General features: G+C 36.0%; 1 protein-coding gene and 1 long non-coding RNA gene across 2 annotated transcripts in view; one reads left to right on the forward strand and one right to left on the reverse strand.

The window, feature by feature from the left end:
- Positions 1–25,791, reverse strand: part of LOC129752551 (poly(rC)-binding protein 2) — a 178,490-nt gene that overhangs the window by 16,241 nt on the left and 136,458 nt on the right. The gene's annotated exons all lie outside the window — the stretch shown is intronic.
- On the forward strand, positions 16,852–17,392 carry LOC129756780 (uncharacterized). The gene is made up of 3 exons (XR_008739531.1): positions 16,852–16,950; positions 17,022–17,097; positions 17,159–17,392. It is a non-coding gene; the product is annotated as an uncharacterized LOC129756780 (long non-coding RNA).

The following is a 25,791-nucleotide window of genomic DNA, read 5'->3' on the forward strand; positions in this document are numbered from 1 at the left end:
GTTTGCACGAAAGCAATTCCAACAAAGACTGTTCTGTGTCACGAGCTCTCGCCGCTGGGAGCTTGACAGGTTCGAAAATGCTGGACATTGGTGAAGAGGATGTGTCCTCAAGCAACAGTGGCATGGCGAAGTGCTGGATTGAATTTCGGATGTAGCTGTGTTTACGACAGACCGAATGGGAAATGGTTTCTTCGGGATTTGGCCGGCCACCTTGGAAACGGTGGGCACTGAGGAACGATGCTGGAGATCGCTGTCCACGGATTTCAACATCCGGACCTGGTGGATGAGAAACTCGATGAGCTCGTCGTAATTCACCTCATCCTTCTGTCGAGTATCTTGCTCCCATGCACGAATCGTCGCCGAATCTAACTTATTCGTCAGGATAAAGATGAGCGGCGTATCCCAATGCTCGATAGGTTCACCCAATTTCCCCAGTGCCTTAACGTGTCGCTGGAAATCGTCAACCAGTGTGTTGAGGTCTTGTGCGGATTCATGCTGAAGAGGTGGAAGGTTGTACAGGCCACGGAAAAGCTCTTTCCTAAGGAAACGCTTGTTGTCATACCGCTTTTTCAAAGCGTCCCATGTCGATGAATAATTATCGGCTTGAACGTCCACAGATTCGAATGGTTTCTTGGCCTCTCCTTCCAGTGACTGTAATAGGTACTGCAGCTTGTTGACGATTGGAATGTCCTCGTTGCAGTGGATCATCGAAATGAAGTTGTCGCGAAATGATATCCATCGCGATTCATCCCCGCTAAACTTCGGTAGATCGATTTTAGGCAGCCGATGATGGAAACTGGAAGACATGCTATGAGAAGTCGATGCGTGCATGATCGTCGAACTCAGAAGATGCTCCCTGCTTTCCAGCTTAGACAACAAAAAACCTTTCGCTCTGCAAAACCGATCCTCGAAATCCGCCCGGAACTCCAGATGCGCCTCGAACCGTTCTTCGATGTCACCCATCTCGATGTCGTTCTGCACGTTCAAGAACAACTCGTTGCATTTGTTGAGAGCCTCCAAACGTACCGAAACCTGGCAGCAATCCCGTTCATAGGTGTAGTCCGTGATGAACTTCTCCACCACATCTCGCTCAGCACACGCTCGTCGTCTCGTCAGAAGGTCCGCTGTAAGTTTTTTCTCCGCCTTGCTAGTCATCACTCAACACCACTCAAATCACACGTAATTGCACCAAAAAAGACCGTAAATGCCACGAACGATTGACCTTTGGATGCGATTTGTATATGAAAATCTCCAAATTATTTTTATTTTGTTCTAATTGCTATGTTTTTGGACGGTACTGTAGTCAGCAACTTGTATAAACGCCACCCAGCAATGCTACAATCGCCTCAAAATTAACAGGTAAAGCGATTTTGAAATTTTCCAAAAATCCACCAGTGTCGCTATACTTTTGTACGGTACTGTTGTCTGGCCACTTGCCCCAATGCGTATCAGCAATGCTTCACAGTGTCTCAGAGACCACTGGAAGTGAATTCCAATTTTTCCAAAAAACTTTCAATTTTTCAAGTGTCGGTGTATTTTTGAACGACACTGTAGAGTGCACCACCCTCAATGCACTTGCACTTGCGCCTTGAACTGACTTTTGGCCACAAAAATGCAATTTGGTTAAAAAAGTTATTTAATTTTTCCTTGTTGCAAAACTTTTGCGCTGCACTGTGTTTCAAAACATTTGAACGGCACTGTAAAAGTTTCCCGTTTGTTTTGATTCTACGAATTCATTAATCGACTGTTTGGCTATAATTGCGGTGTCGGTTAATTTTTTGCGCCCAATTTACAAAATTATCCGTTGGCCAAGTGAATAATTGGGCCGTATTAGTTTGTCCGCGGTGTGAAAATCACAAGTTGGCCTACCTTGGGTGTGGATTTCTACAAACCACAACTGCTATGGCGCTCGGAAGATGGCGAATGCTGATTCCTCTGCTGGTTCCTGATGAGATGATGTCCTCGAATCCGGCTGCGAAGGACCAAATGTTCGGGCTCGGCCGATGGGGGGGTTCGGAATTCGAGGGTTTTCTTCCCGTCTCTAAGGCGACGGCATCCACCAGCAGCAATAACTCCAGGTAAGTCACCGACACTTGATGCACAACAGCTGTTTCACCCGCTGGGGGGAGAATTTGTTTGCACTTCGATGTAGGTTTTCTTCCGCACACAACACAATATGATTGGCGATTAATTTGCCACTATTACTTGATCTCGATTTCGGAACTAGAATAGAATCTAGAGTTGAACGAATAGCACGGAATTTCGCTTCGTCTTCAAATAAACTTCAAAGTTAAGTCCATGCAAGCGACTTTCTATTCTAGTTCCGAAATCGAGATCAAGTAATAGTGGCAAATTAATCGCCAATCATATTGTGTTGTGTGCGGAAGAAAACCTACATCGAAGTGCAAACAAATTCTCCCCCCAGCGGGTGAAACAGCTGTTGTGCATCAAGTGTCGGTGACTTACCTGGAGTTATTGCTGCTGGTGGATGCCGTCGCCTTAGAGACGGGAAGAAAACCCTCGAATTCCGAACCCCCCCATCGGCCGAGCCCGAACAGGTACAGACTGTGATGTCACAATCTCGAATAATCTGTAAAGTTACTAGGATACTTGCCTTTTTCGTTGATAATTCGAAGAATCTGCTGGAAACTTTCCACTTCTAAAACATGTTATTCTGGATTTTCGAGTTTTTTTTTTTTCATAAAATAGACCATCGAAGATCGAAAAAAATGTGGATTTGAAAATGCTCAAATCAATGCAGTTTAAGTTAGGGTTGCCATCCCTCCCATAAAAGCGGAACATGTCCCGCTTTTTTGTAAAATGTCCCGCCGTCCCGCTTTTTCTAAAAACACTTATTCAAAGTTTTATCGATTTCAATGTTTGATATTAAAATCAACCTCAATTTGAATTCAATTCCAATTTAAAACCATTCAAATGTGTTGCTTTTAGTCAATTTTCTCGAAATTATTAGCATGATTTTCAACATTTATATAATACGAGATTAGACAACACGTGTTAATCTCAGCATTTCATTAAGATTCTCGTTCAATTAAACATTCTATGAGCTCTTCAACCGATGCAAATTACTTTCGGTTGAAGAATCATTCTTTAAATTGCTTCCAGATGATAACAGTTCTTAGTTTTTCGCTGGAATCCTAGAAGTTTCACATGAAATTCTACACTACATTTTAAATTTTCTCGAATTTATGTTAAAAAAAGTGTAAAATTCTGGATAAGACAAAACAGGACAATTTAAATAATCCGTACAATAAACATAAATTTAAAAAGATGAAAGTTATTCTGCTTTGAATTTATTGAAGGTAACAATAACGAGTTTAATTCAATAAGCTTATATTTCACCTGGTAGATTTTCAAAAAATGGCTGTTAAAATTTATTCAGAAAATTCGGTCTATCTCTCTACAATTGCTCTCAACTATAACTTTTTCGACCCAGAGCGTCACTTATACAATGATAGAAATGTGGGACCGGTTCCAGCGTCTACCAGAGAGCCGGTACAACGATCTCAACCCGTTTGTCCGGTCAATGCGCGAACCGTTGTTGTGGGCTTCGCGGTGGAGATGCACGTCCGTTAGAATGCACGAAAGACCAACGACTGGCGAACTGATGAAGCCAGTGGCAAAGCCCATTGGCGAGAAGAAGAAGGTTGGAGAGAGAGAGATCGTGACGGGTTTGACAATGCTGGCAAATAGTGCTGCTAGTTGTATTGTTTAACTTATTGCAACATACGTCATGGTTGATTCGCTCATATCTCACAAGAAGTTTAATTAAGTATTCAAGTTTTTAAACAATTTTGAATTACCTTGTTGTAGAGAATAATGGATAAATTAAAGATAAAGAGAATCATAATATGTATTGCAATGAACAAACCTATTTCGATTCATGATATTACCCACAATCACCTAAATGAAAATAAGCGTTTGAACGAAAGAGAAAGACGCTCTCCGCTCTTGATCACAACAGAGTGGGAATAAGTGAGAATCAACGGCATTCTGCTAACTACTTTTAGCTCGAACGGACGTTTGTAGCGGACTTCAGTTTGTTGATTAAATTCAACTCGAATTTGAAATGAAATTCACTACAAATGGCGCAGTTGAGCCTCCACCATTGTTCAAGTGAAGTGATTAAATAAAAAGTTATCAATGTGTAAGGAAAGTGACATTAATAAACTTTTTTTCAGCAGACATAAATAGAATTCGTTGTGCGACTTGGTTCCGGATAATTCGGAGAACCAAAGTGACGCAATTTTCGTGCGACTTGGTTCCGAATGGTCCGGAGAACCTAAGTGACGCCATGAATGGGTTCCGAAATATTCGGAGAACCTTAGTTAGTAAATTTATTGTGCGACTGAGTTCCGGATGATCCGGAGAACTACAGTGACGCCAAAAATCGGAATAATGAAAGTTGATGATTGCGACTTGGTTCCGGATTAGCCGGAGAACCTTAGCGACGCTATGAAAAGGTGTTTTGGAATATCTCAATGATTGAAATTCAATCAAATTGAGGGATTTAGCTCTGGAGAATATAAGAAACGAGAAAAGGATGAACAGTAAAAGGTCCTACTACCCGAGGAAAACAACCAGCGAAATTATATGACCGTTCTGAAGTTTTTTTTCCAGTATTAGAAGAATCGTTGTTTTGCTACACATCGAGGAGCTGAAGGATGATTTGATATCGACCGATGTAGGGTTGCCGGTTTTCTTTTAACTTAGTCTGTACACTAAAGAATGAAACCAAGTTTAAGCCATGTATATAAATAACGAAGGGAGCTTTCTATATTGACTTATATCGAATGCCAAGAATAGTTTCCGAAAAACAGTCGAACCTGGATGAGCAAAAAAAAAGTTCCTTTTTGGACAAACAGAAATGAGTATGAGACATATTCAGACAATTGGATTTGTACAATCTGGAGAAATGCAGTTGTAGTAACAATCGGTTCTGTATCCCTATTTGAAATATCGTATTACTCTTCGGAAATCTAAATAGGGTTACCAAGCATAGGATTGGTAATTTTCAGAGTAATCTAAGTGATGTAACTTATTGGTTCTGTTGTGCATCTTAATTCCAATTATACGGAATCCAAAAATCTGTTGCAAGATTTGATAGTTCATTATTTAGTTCGGAGATTTTTAGAAGATATGGGCACAGTTGCTCCAGATTATCCAGAAAATTTAGAAACAATAAAAAAAATGAATTTAAAGTGATTTGAAAAGAGACTGCTGATTTTTTTAAATGGTTTTTCGCGTATGTGTAATGCGTCGCAAATCGGTTTCAATTTCGTTGAAGAACCTTAATTTACGCAAGCGACCAAATCTGCTATGTAACATGGTTCTCAAGTGACGCCAGAAAAAAGAATCTTGAAATGATGTTAAATCCGGTTTTTTTTAGTAATTGAATGACCCAGTTCCAATACAGCTAAAAGACGTCGATTTCCGGTTCCTTTAGTGAAATCGATACCGGTTTGTTTATTCGAACTGTGCACTGAATTATATTGCGAACTAAGCACTGAATTGAACTGCGAAAGAAGTGCGACCTGTCGAATAAATTAAATGTTAAATGTGTGTTTTTCCACACGCTGATATTCTGACTGTTAAACATTGCCGAAATTTTACTTCAATGCTAAAAATACTAATTGAATTGTGTGATTTCTCATATGATTTGTGAACTTAAATAAGGTAAGCAAAATTGCAATTATTATAAGGGAGTGCGTAAAACCGAAAATAACACTACGAAAGAAAATATTTTTGAAGTAAGTGAAATGTCAAGAAATATATTTTTACTGGTGGGTTTAGAGGCGAAGGGTAATGTAGAGAATAATGGATAAATTAAAGATAAAGAGAATCATAATATGTATTGCAATGAACAAACCTATTTCGATTCATGATATTACCCACAATCACCTAAATGAAAATAAGCGTTTGAACGAAAGAGAAAGACGCTCTCCGCTCTTGATCACAACAGAGTGGGAATAAGTGAGAATCAACGGCATTCTGCTAACTACTTTTAGCTCGAACGGACGTTTGTAGCGGACTTCAGTTTGTTGATTAAATTCAACTCGAATTTGAAATGAAATTCACTACACTTGTTTTTATCACTTGACCTGAGAAATTTTGGCTTAAGATATACGGTACAGTTAATAATTCATTGGAAATAGAAAGCTCACTGTAACTGTTCCATTATTATCTTACGAATAATGAAGTTATTTTTGACTTGAGGTACGAAAATCGGACTTTTTTGACTTTCATAATTCAAACTACAACATTTCTGAAATAACGCAACGCATATTTTAGAAAATTTGAGGAATGATTGCTGAAAAATAAATCTAACATGGGATAAGTTTTTGAAAAGTTCATTTGTTGAATCAAAAGATTCGCGAGTTACAATATTTAGGCTTGAAGTGCAATTTTCATTGAATCTTGGACGGTTTGTGAGAACAACATTTTTCCATTCTCTAGTCAACCAATGGAAGTAGATTTTCTAATAAACAGCAATTGTTAATAGAATACAATAGATATGCTTGTTTAATGTACAATTCTAAGAATTCTTAAAAAAAATTGATTCAACAACACAGAAAAATTTAATAATTTTAATCTACACATCTTGCATATTAGAAGGCATTAATAACTTAAGGAATTCGCTAAACAGGTTTCAGAACCACTAAAATAGGCATTTTTTAATATCTTTGAAATACCGATTTTCAAACCGATTTTTCTGATTTCAATACTGATAAAAGATTTTTTTGGGTTTGAAAATACGGATGAAAATGTGCACCACTGGTCGATGGGTTGTGATAGAGAAACAACAGAGAGGAGCGTATCCAGCGATGTCACATGAACCAATTTTCGGGTATTCATACCGATTTTTGAGGAAATTTTTGACCAAGAATCGATATGCACCGAATACCGATTTCTGGCAAAACATTTCATACCGGTTTTTGAAAAATCCGTCCAGACCGATTTTTTTCCCGAAATATAACCAAAACTAACGATTTTTCAATTTTTTTGAATTTTGAACTAATGTATGTCTAGCGCTTACTATGCAAGCGTAGCAGATATAACCTTCGTTTCCTATGCAAACTGTCTTGAGATCGAATCATGATCATCCATGGTAAATTAGAGATTATACCAGTTTAAGACGATAATAGATCATATTTTGAAGTTATATGGTTATATGGTTAAAAACTTAGCAACCAAGATAAGTGAGCGCTCGTGATAAATTTAAAATCTATAAATCAACAGTCTATTAAATACTTACAAATGAGTTTACTATTCTAATGAGTAACTAAATCCAGAAGCCAACATAAGACGAATCAAGGCTCAATCGATCAACATTCGTTTACCTTGACTTGGCGACATAAAAAAAACCTCAGAGGCCAAAAATAAGCAAACAAAGGTGTCAAAATGTCCTCCCCCAGACATTGGCGGTGGCCCCATCAACATCAATCTTTCTATCGCTGGCACTGCCTAGCAATCAGTGCAGCATAATTTTACTGACTGAAGAAGTAGGTAATCCCAACGGTTAACATATCAAAACAATACCGTAGAGGGGTGGAACCTTGGTATCGAGAAAATTTGTAGAAAATTCTTAAGAAGAGCAAGTATGCCAATTTATAAGAGTTTTATAACAGCTTTATTCGGAATAAGAGACAGTCGAAATTTGAAATTTTCAGATTCCGAAAGTATTTTAAACTAACCCCATATAACGGTAATTCCCCAATTAAGATGCAAGAAGGCAGCGATAAACGAAAACATAAGGAAACAAATAGAAATTCATGCAAGCTACTAAATAACACAAACCACTCTCGGGGAGGAGCTCCGGCTAATGAAATACGGAAATCAACTACAGCACTACTAACTAACTAAACACAGCATTTGATAGTACTCAACGGCGGTGTGGCATTTTCTATTCGTTTGATGGATAATTTATTGGAAAAGTGAAAAAGAAAAAGGTAAACAAGGAAACACTCCGTAAGGGTCTAAATAAAAGAAAGAAAGCAGGAAAATCGCATAAGGTGCCGCGCGTTATTGATGGGGGAAAAGGACCAAGCACACATACACAAACACACACAAGCTCACTATTGAGTTAGAGAAAATTCGGGTTGAGTTGGGTTACATTAGTAGGTTTCTAAGTAGATGGTAGGGAAGAATAAAAGGTTCCTAATAAACATTACCTACCCCCTAAAGTTAGAGTTAGTAAGGGAAATGTAAGGTTAAAACAGAGGAACACATAAAAAACCTAAGAAGGTAAAACAATGAAACGGGGATATAAAATGAAAATTCTCTTACCGGGAATTTTGGCTTTTTATGTGAACAATTTTCGGGCTTTCGGTGTTGGTTGGTTTGGTTGGATTTTTTTTATAGATACTGATTTTTGGTGGTTGGCTGTTGGAGTTGGATTTTTTTTCTGGAAGGTTGGCCGAATATACAACACACACGTTTAAGTAGAGCAGGAGGATTTTTCTGGATCGGTTTCTGGTCGTTTCTTGGGATCGATGATGATTGGCATTGGTTCGTTCATTTTTGCGGCAGGAAACCGACCACGACGACGATGATTTTCGATGAGGATGATGTTAGAGATGAAGGTGATGGATTAAACTTTTGATGAATGGATCGGATCGTTCCAGGGGAGATGTGCTGACTCGGTTCTGTCTTGTGGCGTGGTGGATTTTTGACGGAACGGATTGAGTGGATGGGTGCATTTTCGAATCATAATTGGACACTTTTGGCCGGGGGAAGATTTTGGCTGGCTGGTTTATGTGGATTTGTTCGATGTCATCACTTGAATTCATAAACTATTTATTTTTGGCAAACTTTATCAAAGTCATTTGCCATTCACTGATGTTGTGTTTCTCAGATGTTATAAAAGGAAGTGATTGATTGCTGTCTTAACCGAGGTAAAATCATTTTTAATAAATAAAAGCAAAAGTGGGGGTAGAGGGATCAAACGTTGCTGAGCCATACTCGAATCTTTGAAATTATGATTTTTTTTTTAAAATAACACTGTTTCACAGCCTTCAACAAACATTTGAACAATTTTTTTTCTTTTATTTTGATTAGCGGCCAGGACTTAACTTATACTCTAGGGGAGAGTGAGTATACTTGATCCCTGGAGATACTTGAATCCTTAGCTACATCTCGAAACTGGAATGACTTTCAAGGACCAACAACTGTTCTACAAGCGCAGAAAATTTTAACCCTTCATTTCATGATTTTTTATTTTTCCTCACAAATCATTTTAAACAGTTAGAAATGATTAGTACATCAAGAAAAAAAATAAAATAAAATACGATTTTTCACTTTTGCCATACATTAATTGTTGCAAATTTGTTACTTTATGAAACGAAGGGTTAACAGAATAATTTTTTGAGATATTGAACTTTGATTGAAAAATATCACTTTAAAATGTTTCTGACATGAAAAAATTGAAACAAAAATTTATATTCCAATACATAAATCGTTAGAGTGTGTTATGAACTTAATAATACCATATTTTTGAAACAAAGGTGAACTCTCAACATTCTTCAGATAAAATTTTCTGAAATGTTCATTATGGGTTCAATTAATCCCTCAAGTTAAAAAAGGTATTTCTTTCTTGTAAATAGATCATTGTGATCATGTGATCATTGCTGATTACAAGATTACGATTGTTTATCCAATAACTGATATTTATACAGTAATTGTCTGGCAAAAAGGACTTAGAAAGATGATTTTCAATTAAATTTAGAAAATAGCGCCTTAATGTATGCAACGACACTAGGGTTGAGACATAGTTTTGGAATTTTCTTCTTCTGACATTTAAAAATTGTGAAATGAGGAAAAGCTTGACCAAAACAGTCAAGTGACATTCTTTTTTGATATTTTGTTTGATTTTTTCCAAGGACTAGGACCCCCGAAATGAAGAATCAAATCTCATTCAATAAAGGATCAAGTCCCCCTTAACTTCAAAAATATCGCTATGTTTTTACTTGCACGAAAATGCTTCTAGTTCATAAACGGGTTCATGTATCGTTCTAACTTTAGAAGCATATAAACTTGAAATTATACGCTTTCAGAAAATGCAAATGACGACGAGTTGCTAAATTTTTCGAAAGAGATATGATAAAAATAAGAAAAGGGAATCAAATGTCTCCATTCCCCCCTACTCAAATCAAACAAGCCCAATTTTCAAAATTCTTTTGCAAATTCAAAGATTTCAAACCTTGATGAAAATAAATCAAATTAAAAAAAAAGACACAACATTTTTCTGAACAATGTTCTGCTTTATGTAAACGTGAATCAAATTAATGCTTTTGGTTAGAAATTTGGCTTTTAAAAAACTGCAATATTAGCACATTGCGAACCAAACACGAGTTATCTCGTTTTTAGCTTACCGCACAGAGCACAACAGAGCACCGTTGATCGGGGCAAGATGAGCATTTTCTGCCGTATATTCTAGCAGCGAATTCAACTCGATGAAGTCTACTCAATTATAAAGCTACAGCTTGACTGGTTTACATCTTACATTATTTTATTTTCATAGTACATTAGTTTACATCTTACAATTTAGCCTATTGGTAAGGTGTCGGAGAGGTAATCAGAAGACTCGAGTTCGATTCCTGGTCCAGGCGATTTTTTTTTTCATTTACCATTCATGATCGATATTTTGAATTTGATTGTTGCATTATACGGCTAGTAGCATAATGTCACTAACAAAGCACCAGAAACATAATGTATGAGTGTGTGGGAATTGTTTGTATTCTACAAACAGACAGACATACATTATTTTGTTATTGCTTTGTTTGATGGATCAACGACTCACCTTTTAGTGCAAAATGCATCGATCATGAATGGTAAATGAAAAAAAAAAACGCCACGACACGACTAGGACTCGAGCTCGAGTTCTCTGATTATCTCTCCGACACCTTACCAATAAGCCAAATCGTCAGATGAAACTAGTCAAGCCATAGCTCTATAATTGAGTAGAGTTCATCGAGTGTAATTCGCTGCCCGATTCTACGGCAAAAACGCTCATCGTGCCCCGATTAACGGTGCTTATATTGCCCCAGGGGGGGGGGGGGGGGAGTTCTCATTATGCCCCTTCAGTGACCGGTTTTCACCTTTCGGCAAAGAATTTTAAAATGCATTTCAAAACATTTTTTTTTCGAGTTTCAGCCAGTTAGTGGACTTTTCTAGTGTCTGATCCAGTGCTGCAAATTTTCTGAAAGCACGAATGATATTGACTGTGATTTTCTATCAGTGTAAAAAGCTTGAACTGAAATGAATGGAATAGAAAAGTCAACGAATATAAAAGCTTCTGATCGGCTCGGTCATCTTCGTGCCCACGGCAAGCTTTGCGAGTATGTCTATCAGTCAGTAGAAAGCTTACTCGTAAACCCGAACTAACTTGTTTCATTCGACTGCTACGAAAGCGTCTTTCGCTTAGACGTTTTTGTCACTCACTGCAAACGATCAGTGAATGTAGCTTTAGCATTCAGTCAGTGTCAGCGAAAGTTGCTGATAATTTCAGTAGGCATTTGTTTTTTGCCATTTTCAAAAATTGTAAAACGGGATTCGAAAAGAAAACACGATTGGAAATTCGCTAAGACTATGCGATTATTCAGAGGGGACGGGAAGAAAGATGAATATAAATTTCTTGATAACGACATGGCGGATATCTGACAAATATGACAAAAATTTGACAATTGTGGTCAAAAAATGACAAAATTTTGTCAAAATGTAATAAATATGGTGAAAAAATTACAAAATTATGACAATATTAAGTATGACCAAAATCTGACAAATATGACACAAGTATGGCCTAAATATGACAAAAAAATCAACTTTAAAATGACAAAAAGTAACAAAAACATGACAAATATCTGACAGATGAGATAAAAATTAGGCAAATGTGATAAAAATATGACAAAAAATATGAAAAATATTACAAAAATAAAGCGAAATTTTGACAATATAATAACAAAACATGACAAAAAAAATTACAAAATTACGACAAAAATCTGACAAATATGACAAAATTATGTCAAAATTAAGACAAAATATGACTTTGATTTAACAATAAAATGATAAAAATTCGACAATCCTTAGCCAAAAATATAACAAATATGTAAAAAATAAGACAAAATGATGACATAAATCTGATGAATATGACAAAATCATAACAAAAAATTAATAATGAAATGAAAAAAACTTGGCAAACTTATAACAAATTTGGTTAAAAAATGACTACAATCTGAAAGATTTGACATTTGTCATATTTTTATCACTTTATCATAATTGTATATAGTTTGACGACATTTTTGCCCCTTCAATTTTTTTTTTTGATATTTTAATTATGAATTGGTCATATTTGTCTTATTTTGTGTCATAAATTTGTTCTATTTTTATCACAATTTTATGTCATGATATCGTCATTTTATTGTTATATATTCGTCATATTTTTACCACGCTTGTCTTATTTTTGAATTTTCTTTGCCAATATTTCGTCATATTTTTGTTATAGTTGTCACATTTTTGTCAGTTGTTATATTTTTTCAAAATTTTGTCGTTTTTGTTAAAAAAATTGTCATATTTTTATCACATTTGTCATAATTTCGACAGAGTTGCGTTGGTTTTTTTTTTATTATATTGTAAAATTTAAGTCATATTTGTCAGATTTTTGTACTTTTTTTTGTCATAATTTTGTCATACTTTACCACATTTGGCATGTTTTGTAATTTTATTGCCAAATTGTTGTCATATTTGTCGTTTTGTCCCCCACATTCGTCCCACACGCTCCCTCGCCAGCGTTCTTCTCGCCATTTCGAACACTTATTTCTCAACCTTCCCACCTCTACACACTATCACGTTTTTTTCTGATCAAAATCATTACAAAATAAGAATCTCAGCAGTAATTATTCAATTTCCGCAAGTCTAGTGCATCGAACAAGCTTTGTCACCATTCAACTAAACTTAATGATAATCGAATTGAGCTTTTTTCACTTTCAGCAATGTTTGCTTGATACTGAAAATGAAGATTGGATAATCTCATGAACCTGCAAAGAGCCTGAATGTATACTGAGCACCAATGTTACCGATTCGTGAATGAGTATGCAGAGTGCTTTCGGGATTGAGCTTTCTGTTCATTATCAGATGAATGCGGATGGAAATGAACTGAGCGTACACTGCAGTAAATTCAATTGAAAATTGAAAGCTGACACTGATTATTTGCAGCACTGGTCTGATCACGAAATAATGATGTAACTCACATATTAAAGCTTTTAAGAGTGTCCTACTCAGGATTTCTCGACCGGGAATTCCCGTGAATAAAAAAAACGGGAATTCCCGAGAACACGGAAAAGCTAGAATATCCCGGAAATTTCCAAAGTCAATAAAATTTTCTCAATAACTAAAAATGAACATGATCGTAATTGGTAAAATGGATCACATTGAGCAAGGGAAATAATAGTTTTTTCTTGATATGTAGCTGAGCCTTGAACAACATTGAATTTGATAAAAATTGGTGGACAGTTATCTGAAAATTTACGAAAATTTTGCTCGGATATTGCCCGGATTTTGATCGACAATTTTGAAATCGAATCCCTGGATTTTGTCGGATTTTTAGATAAAATAGCCCGAATTTGTGCGGTCCGGATAAATGCTGAAAAATTCTGGCAACCTTAAGATAGAGTATGGCTTATCCGGCGGCGCACGTGACGTGAGATGACTTAAATTATGCGCTTTTCCTGACGTCAGTAAGAGCTTCAGACAACAACAAAATACGACATTTCGAATGGACTTCAATGGGTTCTCGAGAAGAATAGGTCAGTTTTGGTTCTGTAAAATGTTATATATCGCTAGTCATAAGATGTTTAGAGACAGGGTGCGATTAACTGAAAAAAATGGGAATATTCCGTTTAAGCGACTACAGGAACTGTTTTTAAATTGGCTTGAAGTGGTTTTCTTGAAAAATTGAAAAAAAAACTATACTAGAAATCCTTTAATTTTTTCAGTCCTCTCAGCTCAGAAAAAAAATATGTCTGACATAATAAACACTAATTTTTCTGACTAAAAACTTTACAATCTGACCTGATTTTGATCTTTTTACCTATCTGTATCTACTAAAAAACCCTAAAATTCTCGAGCACGAATTCTTTCCGATCGGAGAAGCCCTTAAAGCCAAATAATTAGAACCAATTAGTTGTTCATGGTTTATGGGGGGAAGAGATAGGTAGCTCTATATCACGACCAGCAAATGCCAGGATAATTAAGTGGCGAATGCTGACCGTATTAATTTAATTAAACAGTATCTATTTAGTGCCGGAATCTTCGTCACCACTTTTCTACTACTCAGCAGCAACTAACAACAACAATGAATGTTGATGTAGGTAGGTCGAAAGTCGGTTGAGGGAATAATCCTTGGAAAAGATGATAGAGCTGCTGTTGAACACATAACATTGAGCCGGCATAACATAACTAACAAGTCGGAGGCCGCTGCCGGAAGGGTTGAATGAGGTGGTATCAAAACCACCCATCCACCCACACACACTTCACTTTGTCTCGCAAAAGGATTACGGGAGACTTGAGAATGGTGACGAAGCCATATTGAATGTGCATTGTTCGACTTGCCGTTGATGCCGATGATGATGATGAAAGTGGCAAACCACAATCCCTCTCAGTCTGGCTGTGTGTCTCTACATAAAGCTCAAAATTTTCGCTCCAGGGAATGTGAAACCATATTATTATCACATCGAACCCGGTGAGAAGGCTTATTATTTGTGAGCCCTGCCCCAGACTCATCTCATCGTTTTACCGGAGCCTGGCTGATGGTAGCCACCGACAAATTGTATGACGGAATGGTTGGAATTAACGGAACACAATGGAAAGGACTTGTCTAATTTTTGGGGTAACCCCCAATAATAAATTAGACACAAATTACTTAACATTCATTCATTTCCCGGATAAAATCGAGCAATTTGGACCAATTGTAATGGGAATCTGAATTGAAAATCGAAATCGAAAAGGTTCAGAGTACAGAATCTGAATTTCAGTTTTACAATTCCGAATATGTGTACTGAATCGGCAATTTAAAAATAGAGTATTCATATGCAGAATACTGAATTTTTTGTCGATGTTCTGCTACTGAATACTGAGTTTTTAAGTCAATCCTAAAATTTGAGACTTTTTTCAAATTTTTAAACCGTATTTTATTAAAGATTTTTATTCTCATGATTGCTTTGTGTTCTAAAATATGTCATCAAGAATCACTTAAATTTCTAACACCCGGAAAATTGAACGATATTTAATTTTCTTTTTCATCTGGCACACACACCATATTGGGACCAGTAAAACCCGGAAGCATTTGTTTGTTTTATGGTCCGGTTTCCGGGAGAACGATGATCATCATTTGGTTATGAAACCTAAACCTTTTCCGAAGCACTGACTGATGATAGGCTTCGTCCATTACAGGCGGAACCCTTTTTGGATACCAAAGTCGTTCGGTGGAGAAAAATGGACCGGCATACACTTGGGATTGCTACGTATGGATATGGGAGCATTTTCATGAAAATAGCAATGTACAACAAAATTTTTTCTCAATTTTTTTTTGGTTTTAACACTCACTCTTGTACTAGGTAAGGTAGGTAGGTACTCACTTACGGGAGAAAATTCTGACAGGAGGCCGGAAGCTGGTTGGTTCTCTTTATTCTAGAGACTAGAGATAATTAATATTTACAAGAACGGGGGTGTTAGTGTGTTTGGGTTCTCGTTTCTAGAGTTGCTGGACTTTTTTTTTACTTCGCAGTGCAGTAACAAGATGGCGGTGGATGCTGGAATACTACTGGATGCGTTGTTAGTTAGTGCGCTGGGTGGTTGTTGGTGTGTCTGGAATAGGATTGCAAGTGTGGCAGGAATGCTTCATGATTTTGTTTAGAATTTTTTAGTTTCTCTAAGGCACCCCTCCTTGTTTGGCTGGGATCAAGCGGATTACATTGCGGGAACGTTTCTGCAATTATTTAGTTTTTATTCGTTTCATTTCTTGATGCACAGATTTTCAAGCCCTATTTTGTTTCGATGAATTAGGAAGGTTAAAGTAAAATGATGGTGTATGTTATCAGGTGCAAAATATGCGAGGAAGGTATGTTGATAAATGCTTCAGATTACGTTGCTTGTAAATTTGGGTAACATTGTACATAGGGTGACGGATTGTCAGAATGTGTGCCAGTTCATACCAAAATGATTTTTTTTTTATCAAAGATAAACTAACTATTAACTACATGGATAACATAGAAAATACTCCTCATGATATCAGTTGAAAGAAGCATGTTGGTGCCTATGCAACTTATGAAACTTATAATATTAAATTCAAATCTCAGGTTTGAGTCCCCTGATTGGTAGATCAGTTCAGCACCCTATTAATTTGATAAACAGTAGCAGATTGGTCGCTAAATAAGGAACTTAAATTAATTTTTTTGTAAATTCTTTTCGAAGTTCCTTGACCTTCCCGCGCCGTTCGGGGCATTATGACCCGAAGCATACATTCAATTTATCATAACTCGAGACAAAAAAGATCGAAAAAATCTGAATTTTGGAACAATTAGAGCCACAGAATACATTATCTATAGTACCAGATAATTTCCGGTGACCACCAGAAATGGCCTAAAGAAAAAAAACCGATAATATGCTGTTCGGGTCACATTGACTCGAGCAGCAAAAATGTAACGTTGGCCGAAGTAATTTTGGAGGATGTAAGCAAACCGATGTATTATTCATGATTTTCGTTTTATTAATACATCATTTCTATGTACACCAATTGAGCAAGTCTTTTAGTGTAATATCACAAACAGCATTGTAATATTCCATCAAGTAGCCAATGTTAGTACACATTGACATTTTTTTTGTTATACACATCGAAATGTTGGAGAAGGATTACGAGACTCATGAGGATTTGTTTTTCTGGTGAGTGGTATCAATCTTTTCGTGATAACCTAGCAGAAACATTGAACAAGGTTTTGTTTTTCATTTTTCAGTGCTGGTTAGTATTGCCCAGAGACGCCGGTTAGCCTATGGAAATGAAGAAAGATTTTAAATCATCCGGATATTAAGGTGAGTATATTTCTTCGACATGTTTATCCATCACATGGTAACTTTCAACTCACTCTTATAGAAAAAAAATCCGTTACCGTTTGCAAACATACCGGCTATGTCTTCTTAGGGATACGAAACCTCGAACTGGTCAAAATAACAAGGTAACGATACCGGTAAGATAGGAATTTGACTATAAAATTCTAACTACCGTAAGGAAATATTCTCACCAACCTTTCATCGCAAAGTCCGTGATAAATAATTGTAGTGAATCGAGTGAAATCAATCTATTGGATTACGAAGAATCCATCGCAATGGGAGCCGCTGGATTTGTTTAGCATGAGAAAATTTCTTCTTAAAAGACTAGCGACTCCACGCAAGAGTTAGGTATAAATTCCGTATCCGGATATCCCACAAAGGAAAGATCTCACTCAGAATGAGCGCACTAAAAACCTGAGGAAACAGGTGTAAATATTCGTTATAATTTCAAATAAACGACACACTAACAGTTTGAATGATTTCTCAATTTAATTCTCATTTGATATCCTGATCATTGTATCGTAACAAATCCATGTTTTAAATCAGGGGCTAGAATTTGACACTCAAATACAGAAATAAAAAGATCCAAAATTCAAGTCTGTAAGAAAATTAAGCGAATTACGAAACATCTAACTACATTGAAATGGCAAAAATATCTTCGAGCTTGAATTTGTCTCTCGATACATGCATCTAATGATTTTTTTACATTGTTTTTTTTTTACATCAAAGGAGTGTAATATTAGATACCTCAACTCAAGTTATGTGCACGTTTTTGATGTAATATCGCAACACATTTTTGGTGTGTAACTTAACGATTTTCGAAATTGTTAAGAATTAACCTTTCTACAGATGTACAAATATGTAGGGGTCCAGTGGAAGGTTTGAACGCTATTCCAGAACTTTCGGTAGAAAAACCTCTTACTTAAAAAAATACATCCATTTTTGGCATTGCATTGCTAAATTTCACTTTTGGATGAACCGATTTTTCAAGAACAAATTTTAGTTTTTTTTGGTAACTGAATATAATTTTCATAGAATAACAAACTTTGTTTCTAAAAAATTTTCATCAGTTTTTCAGTATATCTGATTTTTTATTTACATAGTATTCCGTCTTACGACATAACTTGACGATCATAATTCCTAAAATTCACTCGGTCCATGGCAACCGTTCTCCAATTTCTCGGGCACCCCACGTTCGCCAGATCACGCTCCACTTGGTCTAACGACCTCGCTCGTTGCGCCCCCGCTCGTCTTGTTCCTACCGGATTCGTAGCGAACACCTGTTTTGCAGGACAGTCATCCGGCATTCTCGCAACATGTCCCGCCCAGCGTATCCGGCCAGCCTTCACCACCTTCTGGATACTGGGTTCGCCGTAGAGTCGCGCGAGTTCGTGGTTCATCCTTCGCTTCCACACTCCGTTCTCCTGTACGCCGCCAAAGATATATCTGAATAAAACTAAAAACTTTTTTGACATTTTTCGAACTCTCCGTTGGGTTGATGTGTTTTCGGGGTTTTGTCATTGTGGTTTCTTGGAAATTTTCATTAAAACTGTCCACTTTTTATAGATATAGATATTTATCAACCATCAAATAGTATAAATAAATTTTCAAAAGTTAGAGAATAAGATCAATATTTCGTGGTTTTAATTTGATTCTTGTAATTGATCGAAATTTAGGATTTTAGTTTTATATTTGACTACAATATTAACAACGTTAAACATTAAACCGAGAAAATATGAAATTCTCTGCAGTGTTTTTTTTTCGTGAAAATTAAATGTTTCTTAGTAAGAACATTTCATAAGAAATAAATTTTATAATTAAAACTAGCTGATCCCGTACGAACTTCGTTTCGTTTTTAACTTCAAAGCTGATGATTTTGTATCTGGTTGGAAATTGGGACGCGTTTCCACGAAAAAAAATGTTTAAAATTCTAAACAGAATTTGCAAGCAATCTATTTGCTTGTCTACCAAACAGAAATTTAAGAAATTGCAAAAAACAACGAAATTATGTCTTAAATATTTTAAAGGTAATTTGAACGACCCCTTTTCTGTCGTCAGATTGATTCAAAATTTGAAATCATAAATCAATTGTACGTTTTGTAAAACACCCGTGAATGAATTTTTGTCTGGATCAGATGCATAATGAAACAATTATTGCAAAAACATTAAACAGTAAATGTGAACGACCCCTTTTTCTGTCGTCTAATAGAAAGTTTGTTATCAGGAATCGATTCCTCATCCTGCAATACTCTCCTTTTTGAATTTATGCCTCGATATGATGCCTAACAACGTAGTTATTTCAAAAATTTTTACTGATTCTTTGTCGAAATATGACACGTGAAATCAATTACATGTGCTGTAAAACTCCCATGTGTAAATTTTTATTATAATCCGATGTATAATCAAGACAATGGAGCTTATTCTGAGAGTCACGTGACGTGAAGTACAAAATTTCACATCGTTGTGCCGACTCCAGAAAACACTCCAGGCTAGAAGTTTTAGTTCAAATGTCCTGTGATCGATTTTTTGAGCTCATCCGTACTAACATTTTTTCACTGAAACATTTCCTGAAGTCAGGATAAAGAGGTTTTGTGAGTCACATCACTCGACTCGCAGAATAACGCCCAATATAGCAAAAACAGCGAACAGATAATATGGACGACCATTTTTGCCGACCCCTGATTCGAGATTTGAAACCTGGAACAATTGAGCGTCCCTCAAAACTTTTATGTGAAAATTTTCATCTCAATAGAATGCATAATACCGTCAATACCGCAAAAACATCAAACAGTTTATATGGAGGACACCTTTCGCAGACATCTGAATAAAAATTCGACTCCTGAAATCAATTAATATCTTAATCCAATGTATTTAAGCATGTATGTCGCAAAAATAGTGTTAATATGGACGACCCCTTTGGTCAACCCTTGACCATGAATTTGAAACCTGGAATCGATTGATCGTTCCTCAAAATACTTTTGTGCAAATTTTCATCAACATCAAATTTATAATACCGCCAATATCGCAAAAAACATTGAACAGTTGATATGGACGACCCCTTTGGCCGACCCCTGACCCTAAATTTCATACCTGAAAACGATTGCTCGTCCTCCAAAACACTCATGTGCAAATTTTCATATCAATCCAATGTATAATAACGTCAATATAGTAAAAACACTGAACAGTTCATATGGACACGCTTAGGGTGAGTTCCTCATATCTGAGTTGTTAATCATTAGTACAGTAAATGAGGACAGACTTTTTGAATGAAAAGGGATAACCAGTGAATGACCCGTGGAATAAACCATGAGTTGAAGTCAAATTTCGATGTCTGACGCCATCTTGAAATCCAAGATGACGGCTTTCACAGAACATTAAAATCATTTGAAAATCACTTGAAATTCCCACAATATGGTCATTGGATAAAGTGGCATAATCAGTTTAAGTCGAATTTTTCTATCAGACACCATCTTGAAATCCAAGATGGCGACTTTCGCTGGACCTTAAAATGCTGTAAAAAACTAAAAATCGCATGAAACCCTTACAATATGGGTATTGGCTAAAGGGCTAAACTAGAAGAAGTCAAATTTCGCTATCAGGTGCATCTCGAAATCCACTGAACTCTAAAATGCTGTTAATCACAGAAAATCGCATAAAACTCCCACAATATGTGTATTGGGTGGAAGGGCTAAACGAGTAGAAGTCGAAGTTTGCTATCGTACGCCGTCTTGAAATCCAAGATGGCGGCTTACATTGATCTTTCAAATTATTTTTATCACCGAAAACCGCATGAAATCCTCCAACTAGAAGAAGTCGAATTTCGCTATCTGCCGCCATCATCGATCCAAGATGATGGTTTTCGCTATTGTTTTCAAAGTAATATTTTAAAAAGCATTTTAAAATTCAGTGGAAGCCGCCACCTTGGATTTCATTATGGCGTCGGATAACGAAATTTGACTTCTACTAGTTTAGCTATTTCTCTCAATACTCATATTGTGGGGGTTTTATTTGATTTCCAGTGATTAACAGCATTTCAAAATATAACAGATTCGACGAAATTCGACTTTTACCGGTTGATCTCTTTCAACTTATATCAGCATTGTAAGGGTTTTATGCGATTTTCAGTCATTTACAGTGTTTTCAAGTTGAGTGGTAGCCGCCATCTTGGAATTTAAGTTGGCGACGGATAACGAAATTCAAATTCTACTCGTTTATTACTTTCACCTTATAACTATATTGTGAAGATTTCAGGATATTTTCAGTTATCTACAGCTTTGAAAATAAAAGCGGAAGCCGCCATGTTGGATTAATGATGGCGTCAAGCAAATTTTTTTTCCTACTGTTTGGGCCCTTTCACTCAATACTCGTATTGTAGAAATATTTATTCCACTTACGGTAACTTGAAATTTTCAAAGATTTTTATTTATTTTTTTTTATTAACTCAAAACCAACACACAAAACTTATCAAAAATATGTAAAAATGGGAATTCCAATTCAAATATATGCTATCTAGTTTGAGCGTGCCCTGTTTTGACATCTTGATCGAGAACTGTCACTAAGTTTAATGGCGGTTTAAAAATCAGGGACTGGGTGCTATTATAAAACATGCAAAAGAAAGCTTGGAGCAAACTTCTTAGTTTGTGTTTTATTATAGTTTAAACAGAGCATTTAAGCTTGTTTTATAAAAGCATTATTAGCGTTCAAAACTATCTGAAAACATATGGTCGATTCAAGAATATAAGTATTTTAAATGACCATAATTAAACCGTCATAAAACGAGCTGCACAAGAAAATGCCATAATAAAACCATGATAAAACATCCAAATGCTAGTTAGCTTAATATGTGTTATTTGGGACAGAATCAAAAACATTGATTGCATTATTCATTTAATTTGGGACATTTTACCAACTTTTTGGCTTTCGTGTCCGCGAATCAAAAATATGAATTCAATGCTATTAACTGAATTTTAATCAACATTTGAGAATTGTTTATTAAAAAATGGTTACTGTAGCCTGAATTCGAACCTGGGATTGGTTTTTTATGGTTTTGGCAGCAGTTCTGAACCAAGATTATCACTCTTGAATAATGATACGTAATCTTAAAAATTTGATTGAAAATTTTGAATTTTAAGTAGAGACAAGAATATCTCGCTTGCTTTTCCTGGATTTTCATGGGGGGTGGGTCCTACGGCCATGATGTGTTCACTTAAAATCGAGATAACTCCATATTCTGATTATTAATATGGTATTGAGAATTTCCGTGTTGTAAATAGCGTCCAATACTGAAATTCATTGACAAAATTTTTTGACAGGATCGAGAAAAATCCAGAAAAGTGTCAGTGGGAGACCCAAAACCAGCTTGAAATCATCTATTCGACTGAAGTTTTTATGGTAAATCGTTTAAGAAGTGCTTGAGGACCCAAAAGTGAACTTAAATTTGAATTAAAGTGAAGATTATTGATTCTATGAAGTGAAAGGAATGTGAGAGGTTTTTTTAAGCTCAATGTGAATGTGAATGTGAAAATGTGAAGAAAAAGTCAAATTTTTCGTCTAGCTGACTTAAAAATAGGCCTGACTTTATTTTTACAAGGTAGAAAAGCTGCCCGCCGATAGAATAAACAAAATACGGTGGTCAAATCGTGCGCAAAATATTTCGACTGCTTGTGGGGAAAAATTTCGAAAAATTTCGTAATGGACAGCAAAACGAACTCTTTAGCGATCACCTGGGAGGTTTTCAACCAGAAAATTTTCCTTGACAAGTCTCGCCTATGTTTCCCGGAGATAAACAAGAAGAAAAATTTCATGTCTAGTATTTGAGGAGGCTGTGGAAACTGCAAATTACTCAGTTCAAAGCCTCAGGCTAAAAATACAAAGAAAACTGCCTCCAAATACGACCGTTTTCTCTGCAAAGCACTTCAGTAGGTCCCACAAAGTTTTACACTCTATTTAAGTGGGATCTGGAATCCTACCGTTACGCAAAAACGGTGGTGGAGTGATAAAAAGTCAAATATTTAGTTGTTGTGCAGGAGAACAATCGTCTAAATATGTTATAACTTCGACCAAATTAAATTTTTGAGTTATTTTGAAGGTCAAGCTTCAGAAAACAACAAATGTAATAAAAAAAATTGGTTTGAAATAAAAGTGGTTTATAGTATACACTATAGATGGCGCACGTGTTGCCCAAAAATTAAAGCTGGAAAATTTCTTCGTTGGACGTTATCTCAAAAATCACTTGACAGAATTTGCATATGTAGGCATTACATTACCAGGTAACTTCGCTGAAAATTTCATCAATTTACCTCAATGCAATCAAAAGTTATTCTCAAAACAAAATGTTTTTTCGAATACACTCGTTAGTTACATTTTTTGAAATCTTGGCTATGACATTGAACCGAAAAAAAATATAAGAATAGCTCAAAATACCTTTTGTAGACTTCCATGAATTTTTTCAGTGAGTAGAACATGCCTTCAGCGCTCCTTGCTACTACAACTCTTCATAGTGTTTTCTTTATTAACGCCGCAAAAACATTCTACAGCAAAAAATCCTCAAAACTTTTCCGTCTTTTTTCGTGATTCTTCGTCACGTAGGTACTGGAGCCGTACAACTCAGCACTTTGGTTTAGATGGATTCACAGCTTCAGTAGGCATTGAGCTTAACGAATTCCGCAACATCGACGATTTTCATTGTAAAAAGTTGTTATTTTTGCTTTTGGAGCTTTAGGGTCGAGAGTACTAGCCTGCAAAACTCACATTCCATGTAATCCATATTTATATCCATATATCCATGTTACGATGTGGTACCGGAGATGATCCAAAAATGACATTAATAGGGTCTTAATAAGGTTGCCAGATTGCCCGTTAATTTAAATTAAAAAATTGGGAAAAGTCCAGTCCAGATTTTGCCCGGAATTATTCACTTTATATGTCAAACCATACAAAAAAAACAAATTGTGTTGTAAAAAATTTTAATGTAGGCGTCCGAAACGAGCAGGTTTGATATAAAGAATCATAAAACATTTTGAGGAAGCCTTTAAAACAATTTAAAATCTGATGACAAGATTTTATGAAAAAAAAATTATATTCAAGTTTTTTATTCTTGATTTTTGTTGAGTTATTCTTGGGTTGACCAAATTTGCTCGGATATTGCCCGGAGTTTTGGTCGACTATTTCGAAGTCAAATGCCCGGATTTTGCTAGGTTTCAAGATAAAATTGCCCGGATTTGTTCGGCCCGGATATGTGATGAAAAAATTCTGGCAGCCTTAGTCTAGAACGATATGTACGAGCATCGTTTAAGACTGAAGAAATTTATTGAGGTCGTGAGAGAGAATTTCGATTCAATCTTGAAATTTTTTTCGTTGCTTGTTATTCATATTTTTCGTTCCGATTACTAAACAGGTGTCCGATTTTGAAGCATTTTTAAAAAGTACAGGAACTTGTAACCCTGTTTTTGTCATATGCTGCTCTTTTAGCACCTGATTTGTTTAAAATTGTGTATTTCGCTGACCAGATCCAAACTTAGTCAAAGAACAAAAGTTGAAAGGGTTTTCTACTATATTTTTATATCTCAAACCATTAATTTTTGTTCACACCCCGAGTGGGGTGAATAGGGACAGTTCCTTATTTATTGAGAAACTCGTGTACTTAGAAACTGTTCAACAATGAAAATCCATTAATTTTATTTTCCATAATTTGAAACGCAATGTGCATATTTAGTTTTTCACTTTGCAGGAATTTTTTGATTTTCCAATCCCCAGCTATCATCTTTTTCATCATCCACATTTATATGTATTCGAAGAAATGTTTATGGTGATGTTATTTCTATACTTCCTTCGAAACGTGAAAGCCCTATTCTTTTAGGATTATCTTAAAAGTATATTTTCTTCAGTTCCACATTATTTTACACAATCATCAAAACTGAAGTTAAAATAACGGAAATTTTACAAGAAATATTTTGAAACCCAAACCTCAGAATGTTGCATTTAAACGTTTTCCCTTCTAATTTAAATCGTAGAACTGACACACATTCCTCGAATCGATTTCCCCTAAAAATTTGTACGACTTCCGTTGTTTTTTTTTTTTTGAAGCTTCAAGTGATTTTATGATTTTATCGATTGGTGGTGCTAGGATGACAAGGACTCAAAAGGTATGGCTTAACTTTTCCCAACTACTACGTCAATCAATTCCCCAGGATAATGTTTCAATAATAACGTTTTCGCTGTTACCGGGAAGGGGACACACACACACCATAAAAAAAACTTTCGATACGCGATATTGGGGAAAACGGAAATCATTGCTGGACTTGACTTGACTTTTTTTTGGTTAGTTAGTTTGGCTGGAATGCTGTTGGTGGTTGGTGGATGATTGGCTGTGGAAGAAATAAAGATTTTTAAGGTTTGATTTTCGGCTTACGACCTTCCTGTTTTGGATTACAGCTCTCTCGGTTTTGGAGTTCTGGGGTTCTTTTTCGGGTTTTTTGACTTTTAGCCTCTAAGCTGGATAGCTTAGCCGAGGGGATCGTTACTCCAATACACTTGATAATTAAGGATGGATTATGGGCAGTTTTTTTTTCTTTTTGGTGAGAGACAGAATAAAAGTAGAATGAAAAAAGGTTACGTTTTATCCTCTCGGTCGGTGATGGTTTTTGGAGTTTTTGGTTGGTTGATTGGTTGGTGGCT

The sequence above is a fragment of the Uranotaenia lowii genome, chromosome 3 (assembly GCF_029784155.1).
Source record: "Uranotaenia lowii strain MFRU-FL chromosome 3, ASM2978415v1, whole genome shotgun sequence".
In the NCBI taxonomy this organism is placed as follows: domain Eukaryota; kingdom Metazoa; phylum Arthropoda; class Insecta; order Diptera; family Culicidae; genus Uranotaenia; species Uranotaenia lowii.